The sequence below is a fragment of the Pinus tabuliformis genome, chromosome 5_1 (assembly GCF_031772625.1).
Source record: "Pinus tabuliformis cultivar Carrire ecotype Pingquan chromosome 5_1, CPIR1, whole genome shotgun sequence".
Taxonomy (NCBI): domain Eukaryota; kingdom Viridiplantae; phylum Streptophyta; class Pinopsida; order Pinales; family Pinaceae; genus Pinus; species Pinus tabuliformis.
In genome coordinates, this window is record NC_142305.1 from 421,120,750 (window position 1) to 421,136,888 (window position 16,139).

Below are 16,139 nucleotides of genomic sequence, written 5' to 3' on the forward strand. Positions count from 1 at the left end.
CTCGTATAGTTCGAACGGGAAGGTGCAAAAGAAGATCTTGTGTATCTTTGTGTATAGGTATCTGTCCAACCACTATTCTTTCGTCAGGCACATATTTCTATTTTCTTACACCACGAATTCGTGGATTTTTATATCCAACCACTCCTCAATTTATTTCTTGATCGAATTCCAGTGATGCGACATCACACATCTCTTTACACAGATCTCGGTCCCGGCAACGAAACCATTTGTTGGATTAGTGGGTCCTGACCCAGGTTCATAGTTAGTTTCACCAAACAAATCCCTACATTACCAGCCCTTTCGACATCAATCTGCGGAGTGCGGACTGAAGTCTCTCCCAAAGCAGTATTGGGGGATGCTGGAACCAAGTTTCTACACCTAGAGATGAGCATGATGTCGTTTTATGCCCTAGATCTGCCATCACGCAAATCGATAAGCCTTTAGGGCTTATCGATATAACTACCCTTAATCAGCTTGTATATCTCCGCGAACATTTACGACTGTCTTTGTTGTTGGGAAAGGTATCCAATACGGAATGACCCTATCCCACTCTAAGGGTGATAGTACCTCAGCAACAACCGAATGCAAAGCTATTCAATATTACTTCTTTATGAGATGTAAGAGAGAGGAGAAAGAGATCCACTAACCATTGTCTTCCGCTAATGATTGATCCAATCTTCCCTCTTTTCTGCTTTCTCCCAGCTCCTTGCTCTTTCACTGGCCCAGCTACACAAAGATCCTGCAAAAGTAAAAGAAAGGGAAACTACAAGCAACATACATCCATAATTGATTCAAGGATTAGAATAAATCAAATATACAAGCATCAATACGCCATTGAGACACATGCATATAGAAGAACCTCAAATGATTTATTAATGGAAGAAGTAAAGTTCTGAGAGTGTTACAACCATAAGAGGCCCAATCCAGCAACACCTCCCAGCAGAAAGAAATCTCCTCTTCACCTCCTTCAAGCAAATCACCCAATAGTTCTATACTCATACCAACAGCACTTCCTTACATACACAAGATTCCAGCCCCCCTAGACCTCATGAGAGAGCTCTATATATAGGAGATTTGGAGAAAGGATGAGTCAGCTTGAGGCTGGCATGAAGCTAACTAGTGTCCTCTCCCACTTCAGTTATTCTTCAGTTCTTGAGTCCACTTGGAGGTTCTTTCCCTCTTACTCATCACAAGGCGAATTCCTTGATCCAAGTGTCATTTTGGAAGCTTCCTGGGCATTTGACACATTGAGGAATGACTGTGCCACTTGGCCAATCTTGCCCAGCGCAGGTAGCCTTCATTGCTTTTGACATTCCGCGCAGGTACAGAGTGGAGCAGTTGACATTCAGCGCAGATGCTCAGTGGAGCAGTTGACATGATCCAGAATTAGCTTGTTTTTGAGTGTTTTTAGGTGGAGAACTGATTTTTAGTGCTGTGGTTTGCTGACCTTGTTCCTCTAGGGGTAGGAACAACATGTTTAGGGACTTTGGATCCCTTAGATTATTGACATTTCATGCTTCATGCTGTAAGGCACAAAAATGTCTATAACAGTTGCCCCCTAAAGTATGAGGTCGTTCATCGGGTGAAATGCTTTATCAGGAGGATTCGAAGTTCATTCAATCGCTGAGAGGCGCCTTGTAATAAAATACAATACAATACATTATTTTTCATTCTGCTTTCATGATCTAGCTGAGGCGGGCATTCCCATGCTCAGCTTTATAAATTCATTTTGGTACATATAACAAACGATCGTCTGATGTTAGACTGATAATTCTCTGCTGAAATTATCATCCTTTGAGTAGGATGATCATCTGCTGTAATAATGTACGTATCAAATGTCTTTATATTTCCTGAATATATATCACAGCCCGGATGGATGAAACTAGATCCAGGGTCTTCAAACTCGTTCGATCTTCACTCTAAGTACAAGTCGATCCATGTGAGAATTGTGCTGAAGTCGAACATGGAAAGACATCGCTTGATTACCGGTCAATAATGTGAATCGTTAACAAGCGCGAGAGGAATCACCGATAATGATAATGACCCTCAAGGTACTACAGTACAATTCACGTGGTGTGAAATATAGGACTTGGCGTCGAACACCACGCAAAATCTTCTGGTCAAAGGTCATTGATGTATACCTATCGCCGGAAGTGAGAAACTTGCCATTGAGGCATGCAAGCTTCAAAGTACTGAGGGGGGTGTTCCTAGATCAACTTCTTGGATAATGAGTTGAAGTCGACAAGAAGCGACCCGTCACAGGAGGGCCTTAATGAATCCCACATCAGTGACACGGAACGGAGCTAATGATTTTAGTGGAGGTGAAAACAATCTGTGAGATATGATTCAGGTTGGCGATCATGGGTGGATGAAGGATAATGTATGGCAGTGGATGGGACACGGTTGACTCTTTCTGAACAACATCTCTTGAACATATAACGAAATTGATGTGATGGATTGGTAGCATTACACCAAATGTGGATGGTTTGGCGAAGACCATGGTGATGAGACCGGTGAATGAAACAACCCAACCCGATGTGATACGGAGGACAAAGTGTCATGTTCAAGAGCGACTTGCTACCATTAAAGCTTTGAGGTTCTCCCAATTTTTCCCCAGTCATTTCTGACCAGTACCTCTTTATTTTTGTCAAGCTTGAGGAGGATAACATATGCTTGTTCTATAACCTGCCCTTCGAGCAAGCCCATCGCTATGTTTTAACGAGCCTAGCGATAGGGAAACTCGTTCTCGTCTAAAGACAAGTTTGTCGCTATTTAATTATTTTAACGAGTCTAGCGACAAAGACAACTCAGTCCTTTTCATTTTTAGAGAGTCTGAAAAGGTACAGAAAGTTAACTCCGAAGTTCCTTTTTCGTCATCTAATCCCTTAAGTCCGAAAAAGTATAAAACAATACAAAAGGGATGAGTTTTCGATAACTTTAACGAGCCGAATAAAACAATCGCTCGACCTTTTTGTGTAATAATCCCTCAGGTCCAAAAATATTAAAATCTAGAGGAGGGATAGCTCTTCCAGTCACTTTAATGAGCTGGAAGGCCAAAACTCGTCAAACTTTTCATATTTTACGAGTCAGTTGAAAAGAGCTCAAAGAAGACTCGTCTTTTGAGGAACGAGTGATAAACAGGGATAGCAGCAGATTCCAGGTACAGGTTGGAATTTTCCAATCACGGCAGTGTCATAAGGATGGCTAAGTGAAATCACTCTTCGCAGTTGTTCCTCAAAATGGGTAAATAATCATATGGGGGTGAACGATCAGCCAAATGGAATGGAGGTGGCAGATGCAAACACGACCAAGGCTTTTTATGGCTAATAAATTTACGATCACAATGGTTATTTACCGGAATAGGTTCATTTTTTAATGAGCTTAAACTCTGGAGGAAACTCTTGCTCACATTTTTCTATTTTTTAACGAGCATAAATTCCACAGTAAAACTGCTCGATCTTATGTTTATTTTTTAACGAGCATGAACTATGTATAAAACTGCTCGATTATATGGTCAAATTTTGATTTTTTACCATTACTAGCTTTTCTCTTTTCAAATATAGTACTGTATTTTCAATTGCTGCAACAAACTTTGTTAGAAATGAATAATATTTGCATGAAAATGAGATTATAACCCTAATATTTCACTTTGAACTACGTAAAAAGCCATTAAAAGGTGTTTTTACCTCTCATTTACCATTTCATTTGCATTGGTTTGTTGGAGCTCTGGAGGTGCCTCTTTCCCCCTGATTTTCACCAGCTGATTCCGGGAGATTCTGCGGACGATTTTCGGTGCCGTTTGGACCAGGTAGGAGCTAAACCCTAGCTCTTTCTTTTCACGGTTTCATTTTCCTATTTCATGCCTGCTTTTCAGTATTTCTGAGCCCCTGGGGTTTTGCCAGAGCGCCCTAGCTTCAACGCAGGTTCCCCATTCGAAACCTGCGCTGAAGGTCAAGCTGCCTTAAGGCAGACTGACCCTTAGCGTAGGTGGGAGACTCTCTGTCTGCGCTGGGCTCAGAAAACTGGGCTTTCAGGTCATTTTTTGATGAATTTTCGCCAATTTTTCATCGAAATCAGGATCTTACTCCTTCTCTTGTTTGGTTTGCAGGGAGCTTTGAACAAAATTTCCCTCACGTGGCGAGAACGAGAACATGAAGAGGAGGACATGATTGCCCTCCATGACCCGGTCACGGTGAACGCACTGCGAAACTGTGGCGTGTTGAAGTTCTTCCGTATCTCTAGTATGAGAGCACAGATTTCTTTACTGCAGTATATTCTTGATGCTTGGGATCCTGTTAACCAAGTGTTCCAGATTAGGGGAAAGGCCATCCCCTTGACCATAGAGGACATGTACTTCTTGACTGGACTGTCAAGACAAGGTGCCCCCATTTCCTTGTCAGGTACGGCCCGGGGGACTAATTCCACCAGAGATTATGTACGCCAGTATTGCAGGGAAGGTTCTCAGCCGAGCAGAGACGGCAAGATTGTTATCCGTGAGATTACTGATCGGGCTCTCAGGTCCATTCTGTTCACTATTGGTAGGATGGCCGGCAGCGCAACTCTACATGTTGCCAACAGATCTTATATGCAGCACGCCTTGGAGTGTCTCCAACCGAAAGTATTCAACTGGTGTGATGCAGTACTTGTTCAGATGAAAAGTCAATTGACCAAGGTGAAGGACGGGAAGCTGAAGAACTTTGGATTTGGTTCTATTCTGACTGCCTTCGCCTTGGAGAAAATCCCACTGATGCAGCCTCAGTACATCATACTCGACTTGCCTTCTCCGACCGAGCCACGCATGCAGAGGTGGGTCGACCACATGTCTAGGCATGTTGGTCAACCTCAGATTACTTTTACTGAGGCCTTCTTTAGGTGGTTCGAGCGCCAGGAGATGGCGTTTTCCGAGTATCCATATGTGGGTATGGATTTCCGAGGTGATCCGGATTTGGTGCTACCGGATGGCGAACAGTGGGGCGCCATTGGTAAATTCCTTGACCATATTACTGTTTACTGTTCTTATTCATAATGTTGTTGTGCTTTATTCTATCAAGACTTTTAATTGTACTCTTGGGTGCATGCAGATATTGGTCCTGTTCGTCCAGCAGTTCGTCCGAGATCGCCAGCTGCTGCCCCGGCAGTGGAGCCTGCTAGGAGAGTTGTTATTCACGATCTTGACGATACTGAGACCCTTACAGTTGTGCAGGAGCAGGTTGAGAGCCTTACTCGTGGTCTTCCAGATGTACAGATTGACGAGTTACCTTTACAGCTGCAGCGACATACTATTGGTGTGCCTAGACGATGGACTCGTCTCTTGCGCATGATTGCACAGGCCGTGACGTACTATCATGAGCACCACTAGGCTAGGGTGCCCCCTAGCATCTTTTTGAGTTTTTAGGTCATATGACCAATTTTGTCTTGGTTACAGAACATTATGTATGAACTTATATAAACAGCTTATATATTTTGATTTTCGGGTTTTATTCTGTTTGAATTATATGATCCATATGTACAATCTTTGATGATGTGCCCTTTTTATAAATGTTGCAAATGTCTATCTAACACAATTTGCTAATGAGTTAGTTAATGTGTTTAAGTTTCTTGAAATATGTTGATATTGAATTGAATCAAATCGTCTTTCCAAGATCTTAACCCTTAGGAACATGCGATAAATAGCTGGATTGCGAACAGAATATATACCATTGAGTTGTAGTATTACGAGCTGTGAGTCTAGCCTGACAATTAGTCGGCGTATGCCACGTGTGATGGCATCAGAGAGTAGTTCTATCAACGCGCTATACTCAACGATGTTATTCGTTGATTGCCCAATACATACACCTCTGAAACTTACTAACTCGCCGCTTGGATAAAAAATGGCCCAGGCTGCGGAGGATAGGTTCCGCGAACTACGACTCGCTCCGTCGGCATACCCAACACATGTCTCCAGAAGGTTCGACATCTGAAACGGACGAAAAAGGTGGATCACTCGACCAGAACAAACACTTTAGCGAAAACAAAATACAACAAAAGCATGCTGGTTACTATTTAAGCATAGTAACGCTTGAGGTACAACCCGTTGCGGGGCTGCGCCAGTGGAATTCCATCGTAATCCATTAACTCGTAAGCTCCTTTTGCTAACACCCTTTTAACAATATAGGGGCCCATCCATAAGGACTTGAATTTCCCTGCTCCCAATTTATCAGATTCTTGGTCATAAAGCAAGACCAAATCACCTTCTGAGAAGACACGGGGTTTGACATTTTTGTCGAACTGAGCCTTGACTCGTTTCTTATGAGCCTCGTTAGCCAAGGCGGCATCACGATGGGTTTCATCCAATTGGATTAATTCCAAGAAACGAGCCTCTTCCTCTGAAGTTCCGGGGAGGAGATCGATTGCGAGTTTAAGCGACGAAATTTCGCACTGGATTGGCAAGACTGCTTCCAGGCCATACACCAGTTGAAAAGGTGTGAACCCGGTTGCGTTCTTTACCGAGGTTCGGTAAGCCCACAAAGCTGAGTATAGGATTAGGTGCCATCTTCTTTTATGAACCCCGATCATCCTTTGCAACATACGCTTCAGGACCTTGTTGATTGCCTCAACTTGTTTGTTGGCTTGTGGGTAATATGGGGTAGAGCTGTCGTGAGATAGCCCTAGCTTGGCAGCTAATTCGACCATCATGTGATTGCGAAAATGCGATCCATGATCTGTAACTATAGCCTGTGGTACGCTGAACCTGGCGACTACATGATTGAAAAAGAAAAGGGCAGCTGTTTCACCAGTGTTATCCAATGTAGGCATCGCCTCGGCCCATTTGGTAAAATAGTCAATAGCGACTATAATATACCCATGCCCCCTGGTCGAGGTGGGGTTACATTGCATGAAATCGATGCCCCACTTGGCGAAGGGCCCAACAGCAACTATCGGCTGCAAAGGTGTGGGTGGTCGTCTGGTTTTGCTATCAAAAATTTGACAAGCATGGCAACTTCTGACTGCGGTTATGCAATCTTTGAACATGGTTGGCCATAAGTATCCTGCTCGCAAGATTTTTTGCGCTGTTGCATATCCAGACTGATGCCCCCCACACGCGCCTGAATGACAATCATTCAGGGCTTTTTCGGCCTCCTCATGGGTAAGGAACCTCTTCAGAACTGTATCGACACCACGACGGTAAAGTGTATCACCGGCGATCATGTAGTCTTTTGTTTGGTATCGTATACGTTTTTGTTCAGAGCGAGAGGTGTTAGGCCTAAACTTTTGGGTTTGGAGATAAACTATGATATCTCCATACCACTCATCGCTTACAGATATCAGAAACAAACTTTCGTCCATGATTGACTCTTCCGATGTTTCATCGTTGGATGATGATGGGAGATCGCACAATAATTCTGCGAAAACTAGAGCTTTCTTTGATTTGGATTTTACAAATTCCAGATTAAACTCTTGAAGGATCGCTATAAATTTTGAATACTTGCCCCCCAGCAACTGTCGCGACAGTGTATAAGTCATGGGGTTGCAATCTGACAAGATGGTAGTTTTCCGAAAGAGGACATAATGTCGAAACCTTTGAATCGCTTGAACAGCTGCAAGCGCTAGTTTTTCAACATAAGAATATTTACTTTCTGTATCGTTTAATTTTTTACTTAGATAATAGATAGGATGTTCAATTCCATCAACTTCTTGAACTAAAACCATCGCAATGGTCGTATCCGCTGCAGCCAGATACAGGTTAAAATCTCTTTGATAGTCCGGGGTGTACATTAATGATGCTTTTACTAGACAATCTTTCAGAGCATCAAAGGAAGCTTGCGCCACCTGGTCCCAGACAAAAGGTACATCCTTTTTCAAAAGACGAGTATAACCCTTAGCAAGTTCTGCGTAATTTGGAATGAACCTCCTTAGAAAGTTTGCTTTCCCTTGGAGTATCTGAATCTGAAGCAAATTTGAAGGTGGAGGCAAATTAATGATTGCCTGAACCTTGCAGGGATCGAGACGAATCCCATCCTTAGAGACTACAAAGCCAAGTAAACGACCAGAACCGACGCAAAACACACATTTGTGTGGATTGAGTCTTATCTTGTAGTGTCGGCAACGTAGAAATATCGCTCTTAAATGCTGCGGATGATCAGTCCGCTTTCGTGAATGAGCCGGAAGATCGTCGAGATAAGGTTGAACAATGTTCTTGATGTCATGGAAGGCATAATTCATTGCCCGCTGAAACGTCGCCCCTGCGTTCTTTGAACCAAAGGGTAATTTTTGATAAGCGAATGTGCCCCACGGACAAATAAATGCAGTCTTTGACTGGTCCTGTGGGTGGATATTTATTTGATTATACCCGGAAAATCCATCCATAAATGAAAAGATTTCACATCCGGCGCATTCATCAATTATCTGGTCGATGAAGGGTGTAGGGTAGTTGTCCTTCGGACAAGCTTGGTTTACATCCCTATAGTCGACACACACTCTAATCGTCCCTTGTTTCTTCATAATAGGGACAATATTTGATACCCAATCGGTTAGAGGAACCGGGTAGATGAATCCAGCATGGAGAAGTTTTTCAACTTCTGCCTTAATGGTCGCGGCTTTCTTCGGGTGCACTTGCCGAAGCCGTTGTCTTACTGGTTTGACATCAGGATACATTTTAATTTCATGTTCAACGATACTCGAGTCAATGCCTGGCATTTCATTATATGACCAAGCAAAGACATATCTAAATTCGCGAAAAAGAGCGTTATATATTTCCAGTTCTGAAGGGGAACAACCTTTGCCGACATAAATATTCTCTACAACATCTATCTTGGTCGAGATATTTATGGCTATAGTCTCTTCAATATTGGATAGGTTTCGCTTGGAATCCACCATATTTACAGTATTCGTTAGGAACTCAAATACTGAAGCGTGATAAAGGTCACTTCGAGTATCTTCTTCATATTCCGGAAGAAGGGAACGATGGTGGTGATCATTCCATGGTGCCCCCTCAAGCATCATTGATTGTAAGATTCCTTCGTCAGTCCCATGTACTTTCGACTAAGGATCTAATGGGGTCCCATATTCTTTAGACCTATCTACCCAAACGCTTGACGAGCGTTGATTTGGGCTCGCCTCCCATGCTTGAAACATTGATTGCTACAATATTTCTAAAGGGCTTGGGGACAAAACCATTGCACGATCCATGTTGACCTTCGTGGAAGATATCATATTGCAGGTTGCTACAAACGGTATATTTCCCATGTAAATAGGGGGTGGTAGCGCGAAAGTTCCCATCAATGTGGGGTCTTTCAATAATCCTACTCCGATATCTTGAATTGAATGGTTGCTCTCATGGATCATGGGAATGCTTCCTGTAACTTGTGAACCATTAGGGAGGAACTTCTGTTGGTCAACGACCGTAATCCCTCCTTCAAACGGGAATGCGATCTTCCTAAAATAAGTCGACACAATAGCTGCCATGGCATAAATCCACGGTCTACCCAGTAGGATGTTATAGTCAAGATTTCCATCAATGACCTCAACATCAATTTCTACTGTCTTTCCTCCTAGTTCAATTTTCAAGTTGTTAAGGATACCATAAGGGGTATAAGTCCTTCCGTCGAAAGCTTTTAATGTCGTCGATGATCAAGACAAGGTTGGAGATCCTAAAGTTTTCCAGCAGCTCATCGACATAATACATGTCGACGCTCCCTCATCAATAATCGTTCTATGAACAGTCTTGTTGAGGGCTTTCACTTGAATAAGGAAAGCTAGTTGAGCTGGTAACTGAGGATCATATCCCTTGTGATCAAAGGATACAAGATTGGAATCTTTAGGATCAACCCCACCAATTGCTGATAACAATGCCTGCCTTTGGGTTGGACAATTTTGTAATACCTCAAGAGTCGACATAGCGGATGGCGATTGTGCCAAATCTTCCACTATGTTATAATGCTGCGCCGCTCTGGCGCGAGGATTAAATGTCGACTTGTGTATTACACCCTTTGGCGGTTTTATTGTTAATTCAGGGATGATGGGTGGTACAACTTCTGCCGAAGTTGTTGTTGTCGAACTACTTGGTTGATCTTTACCTTTTTCGTTCGACGGCTGAGGATTCCCATAATCTTTGTTCCTTGTCGAAATCAAAGCATCATTCTGCTGTTTCGAAACCGACAACATAAGTACTTGCGACGGGGAAGCATTTCCACTATCAACCAGATTTTGACCTGGGTTAGGAAATGGATCAGTTAACACAGCTGATGTTTGGGAACTTTTAAAGAACCTCTTTAACTCAGCTTTGAATGGGCAATTCTTTGTGTAATGATCCTCTTCATCACATATTTGACATGGATAAACTTGTTTCCCTTTCCCAGGAGGGTTCGAAGAATTTTTCCCAGGGGATGACTCACCCTGTTTCTTCTTCTTCTCTTTGTTTTGTTTCTTCTTGCTTCCTGGTTGATTGGTTTCTTTGCCTTTATCTTCTGATACGACATTTACTTCCGAAGCAAGAATTTCTCCTTTTGCATTTTGATCCGAATTCTTACGGGCTTTCTTTGCCGAAGCCTTTATCGATTTCGTGTTTGCTGTGCCAATCACGCCATCACCGGCATGAGAGTCACTATTTGATTTAGGAGGGAGAGGAATTGAAAATTCCGGTCTAGGGGCGTCAGGTATTTTTTCGTAGAGCGTGCCAGACTGAGTATAAACTAAGTCCAAATATTGTGCACGAGCAATAACTTGCTCCTCTGTTACGACTCCCCCCTTGGCCACATCTTCCGTAATAGCCGGAAGTAACGACTTTATGAACCATTCAGCTAATAGATGATCGGGAACATATGTTTTCACCATCCTACGACGACGACGCCACTCATGTATATGATCAGATATATGGGTGGCAGTTGTCTGCTTGAAGTTGGTTAATATTTCTGTTCCCGTTTCATACCTTATTGGTAATTGGAAATGGGTTAAGAAAGTCGTGGCCAGGGAACTAAAATTGTCGAAAGAGGCTCTTGGCAATTCAATATACCATTTAGCTGCTGGACCTGTCAATGTCCTCTGAAAAAGGTGAAGTCTTATTGAATCCTCGTTTAGGGTGTTTGACGAACACCAAAGATGAAAAGTCATCACGTGATTCGATGGGTCTTCACCTGGATTTCCATTGAATTTAGGAATGTCAGATGGAAGTTTATGAGGAATCACTGGCCACCAAGGGGCATAAGCAATCGGATCGTTGGTTAACCGGTGTAGATCGGGTAACTCTAAAGTTGCCACAAATGGTAACTGTTGATTCAGGTTAGGCGAAGCATAACCAGGGTACGACGGAATCGCTTGAGCAGTGGGTCTTTGCATACCAGCATAATGTAATTGATGTTGGTATGACTGATACGGTTGGTGGACTTGGCCACTGTAAAGTGGTTGATTTTGACCGTTTTGGATATACGGTTGTCCACTATTCGCAAAGATCTGCTGCTCAGAACCTTGGTATACTTGCTGGAATTGCGGTTGTTGGTATTGTACAAGCCATGGTTGTGAAGCCATGTTTTGTTGCGCCATGCTAACCGTTGGGCCAAGGTGTGGGGTAATTGTACCCATTTGTACTTGTGTCGCCCCACCAGTTCACGATTGTGGTTGTGACCCATGATCAAGTGGCTGTTGCATTACAACCTGAGAAATCTGAGGTTGACATGCAACAGGTATCGCTTGAACTTGTGACACTGTTACAATAGCCAGTGTGGTTGGGATGTTCGTCACAGGTACACATTGTTGCATAGAATATACAACCCTTGGTTGTTGAGGTAGCATAGGTACCCAACTACTTGATGCAATTCCAGTATAACCTGAATACTATTGAGAACTGCCGTATGGATGTCCACCCGAAGGAGGTAATGAAAAGGCATACTGCCCCCCATACGGTAGCAATCCAAAACTCAGAGGAATTGTTAGTCCTTGAGGACTAGATGGCCCAAATTGACCTCCATGAGGGTCAATCTGTCGAGTCTCAACATAAGAGTTGTCGGGTATTACTCCAGATGAACAAACTGGAACAGACCACACTGTCGAAATAGTCCCTTGGTGGACTCCTTCTAGCGGTTGAGAGCTAGTCGGGACAGCTGGTATGCCGGCAAACATCGTTGGAGTGACGGCAGGGGCTTCTGTTGTCGCTGTGTCATTTGACACAGTCCTAGATGATGACGGTTGTTTAGACATTTTAAGTCTATCCAATAGATTGCCTAGCGATTCTACAGGAACTTCCACTTGTGGTGGATTAACTTCTGATGAAGGAAATAGAGTGACCCCGACTCCAAAATGAGTTGGAGTACTTTCTTGCGGATCCTCTGCAATTTCCTCTATCGCAATCAAACCCGGTGGAAGAGGAAGACCGTCAGGTCCGTAAAATATTTCTGGTGCCGAAGAAGTGGTTGTTTCGACAGCGACAGTTGTTTGAGGAGCAAAACTCTCTGGACCGGTTACAGATGGAACTGGTTTAGTTATACAAGTATTTGCCCCCAGACTAGGATCAGTATTACTGTCCTTCTGTGGTTGTTGAACTTCCTCTATAGAGGCAGGGTTTCCAGAAATGCTTGGAGTAGCCGAAACCTCCGATGTAGTTGGAACACTTGTTCTAACTTTTAAAGGAGATTTTGAACCGGCTAAACGAGTTCGCTTTGCCCGTACTGTTTCGATTCCGGAGACAAAGATGGTTGACTCGTAAGCCTCTGCGAACGACAGGGTTTCAATTGACTTTCTTCCATGATTGCGGATTACTCGATCAACCAAAATATTAAAAGGGGAAATTTGTGTTTCCGAATTGAATGAATTTTATTAGACGCTTTTAGACACAACTTGCTTTTTCACTTTTTAAGAGTCGAGAAAAAGCTAAAGATGACTCTAGTCTCCTTCGATGTATTAACGAGCCCGAAGTGACAAATGCTCGGATGGACTTTTTCAGTTATAGAGTTTGAAAAAGGCCAAAAGAAACTGCTATGGAGATCTAGGCAGAGGGTGTGCCAAACCTTTCGCAAAACCACAGAATACGTTTTACAGTACGAGTGGTCGATCTTCGTGAATGTTGTGTTCACTGCATTGCGATCAGTATGGCGGCCGACACGGTTTCCTATGGATAAAGGCTTTGATCCTATAGGGGTCTCCCAATATATACGCGACGGTACGTGGGAGCACAAGTCCGTATTAGTGCCACCGACTCTAAGGAGGAATCACCCACCTTCGTCGAGATCGACAGTCACTACGCTTAACGACGTCGGAACATGTCTCTAGCTTAGACCTCTATGTGTTTGCGTTATGTTTCAAAGCGTTGCTAGGTTCATTCAATATATTTTAAGTTGATCTTTTTAAAGTTTTCCTTTCAAGGTTCACCACGAGATTTTTTGATACAATTCCTAAATGCAGTCTAAGATGAGAAGCAAGCTTTTCCAATCTTTTCGACTTATGAAAATCTTAACTACTGAGGGAAAAGAGAGACAAAATCTTTTCACACAGATCAAAGAGCACTCACTAATGCACTTTTTCGCTAAATCAACATACAAACTTATATGCAAAATGCAAAATGCAAAATGTAGGTATTTATTTTCTCTTTCTTAATGTTTGTGCGACACAAAAAGAAAGTTGTTGTATAATTTCGAATTCAATTTCAAGTGAAAGCAAACAAGCTTGTCCAAAATCAAAAGACACCTTAAGATTTACTTGTTTCGACACTAGAAATATATAAACTCAAACCATATGACGAAAGCAAAAGCTCAATCAGCTATGAACAACAAATAAACTAACTCTTAAGATCAAAACGACACTTAATCACAGGTCTAGATCTAAGAGGTCACAGCAAGACTAGTTCACTTTCGTTATGGGAAACTGCAAATGATACAAGAAATACACAAAGAACAAACACACTTTCTTTATACAACCGAGGTGGAATAGTGACAAGGAAAGTTGGTTTCAGATAGGTACATTGACTGGCAACAGGCAGCAAAACAAGAGTGAAAACAGGGCAAGAAACAGTAGGAAACCCCAGTAGCACTAGGCAAAACTGGTCCAGCGCAGGTAGTACACAGGCAGTTTGACCTTCAGCGCAGGTAGCCCCTTCGGGAACTGCGCTGAAATGCAGACAACCTTCACACAGCCTGCACTGAAGAACGAAACTTTTGTTTCTCTTGGTTTCCGGGTCACAGATTGCTCAAAAATTCATAGTTTTTGGCCAAATCAGAAGCTATCAGTCAAGTACACACTAAGGGATGAAAAGGAGGATGAAAAGCTATCACTAAGATCTATTTAGAGTCCTTGTGGATCAGCTCTTCAAATCATAAAAATGCCCAGAAACTGAGTTAGAGTAGCTGCCCTCTACTTTGCATTTGAAAGATCCAAATGCAGTTCGATTCGGTACTCCCTTTGTTTATGAAATGAATAGCAAAAAACACAAACAACCAACAAGATACAATCCCCAGCTGAGTCGCCAATTTGTTGTTGGGAAAAGTATCCATTACGGAATGACCCTATCCCACTCTAAGGGTGATAGTACCTCAGCAACAACCGAATGCAAAGCTATTCAAGATTACTTCTTTATGAGATGTAAGAGAGAGGAGAAAGAGATCCACTAACCGTTGTCTTCCGCTAATGATTGATCCAATCTTCCCTCTTTGCTGCTTGCTCCCAGCTCCTTGCTCTTTCACTGGCCTAGCTACACAAAGATCCTGCAAAAGTACAAGAAAGGGAAACTACAAGCAACATACATCCATAATTGATTCAAGGATTAGAATAAATCAAATATACAAGCATCAATACGCCATTGAGACACATGCATAAAGAAGAACCTCAAATGCTTTATTAATGGAAGAAGTAAAGTTCTGAGAGTGTTACAACCATAAGAGGCCCAATCCAGCAACACCTCCCAGCAGAAAGAAATCTCCTCTTCACCTCCTTCAAGCAAATCACCCAATAGTTCTATACTCAAACCAACAGCACTTCCTTACATACACAAGATTCTAGCCCCCCTAGACCTCATGAGAGAGCTCTATATATAGGAGATTTGGAGAAAGGATGAGTCAGCTTGAGGCTGGCATGAAGCTGACTAGTGTCCTCTCCCACTTCAGTTATTCTTCAGTTCTTGAGTCCACTTGGAGGTTCTTGCCCTCTTACTCATCACAAGGCAAATTCCTTGATCCAAGTGTCATTTTGGAAGCTTCCTGGGCATTTGACACATTGAGGAATGACTGTGCCACTTGGCCAATCTCGCCCAGCGCAGGTAGCCTTCATTGCTTTTGACATTCAGCGCAGGTACAGAGTGGAGCAGTTGAAATTCAGCGCAGATGCTCAGTGGAGCAGTTGACATGATCCAGAATTAGCTTGTTTTTGAGTGTTTTCAGGTGGAGAACTGATTTTTAGTGCTGTGGTTTGCTGACCTTGTTCCTCTAGGGGTAGGAACAACATGTTTAGGGACTTTGTATCCCTTAGATTATTGAAATTTCATGCTTCATGCTGTAAGGCACAAAAATGTCTATAACAGTCTTTCAAGGACCTTGAATAGGTGAATCCACTACTTACACACATCAAAGATTACTTGTAAACCAGTAATTACTCAGATTAGCTTAAGTGTTCGATAACTTCAACATACAACAAGATAATCTTTGCTTAAACAGTTAGCAATAATTGTGTTCATATAACAATATAATTCATGTAAAGTCACACATCAATACATCATTATTTCATAAACCCATTATAACATAAGGTACATTCATAGAAACATAAGTAACACAGGTATTTATGCAGCAATTTTCTTTATTAATACTCAGTTCTGCTTACAGACTCGAGACTTCCCTGCACACTCATCTGCGAACTCTACGTTAGGCCTCCGCGCACATAGCTGCAGAGCCTTTCTTCCTACTCTTCTTCACTAACTCTTTAGACTTTTACCATAGACCAAAACATTACTTCTCCATTACCATGACTTAGAATCTCTAAGACACACTTATTTATACAATCCCATGGTCTGCGAACCATGGGTAGATCTTCAAAAGCGGACTCAACTTACATAAAAGAAGGGTAAAACCCTTTATGACACTTTAACTATCTACCTGCTCCGCGACCACAACTTGCGGATACTTTACATCTTTATACAACAAAACTTGGGCTTTTGCCCCAAAATTGACCCTAGGGACCCCCTCCCA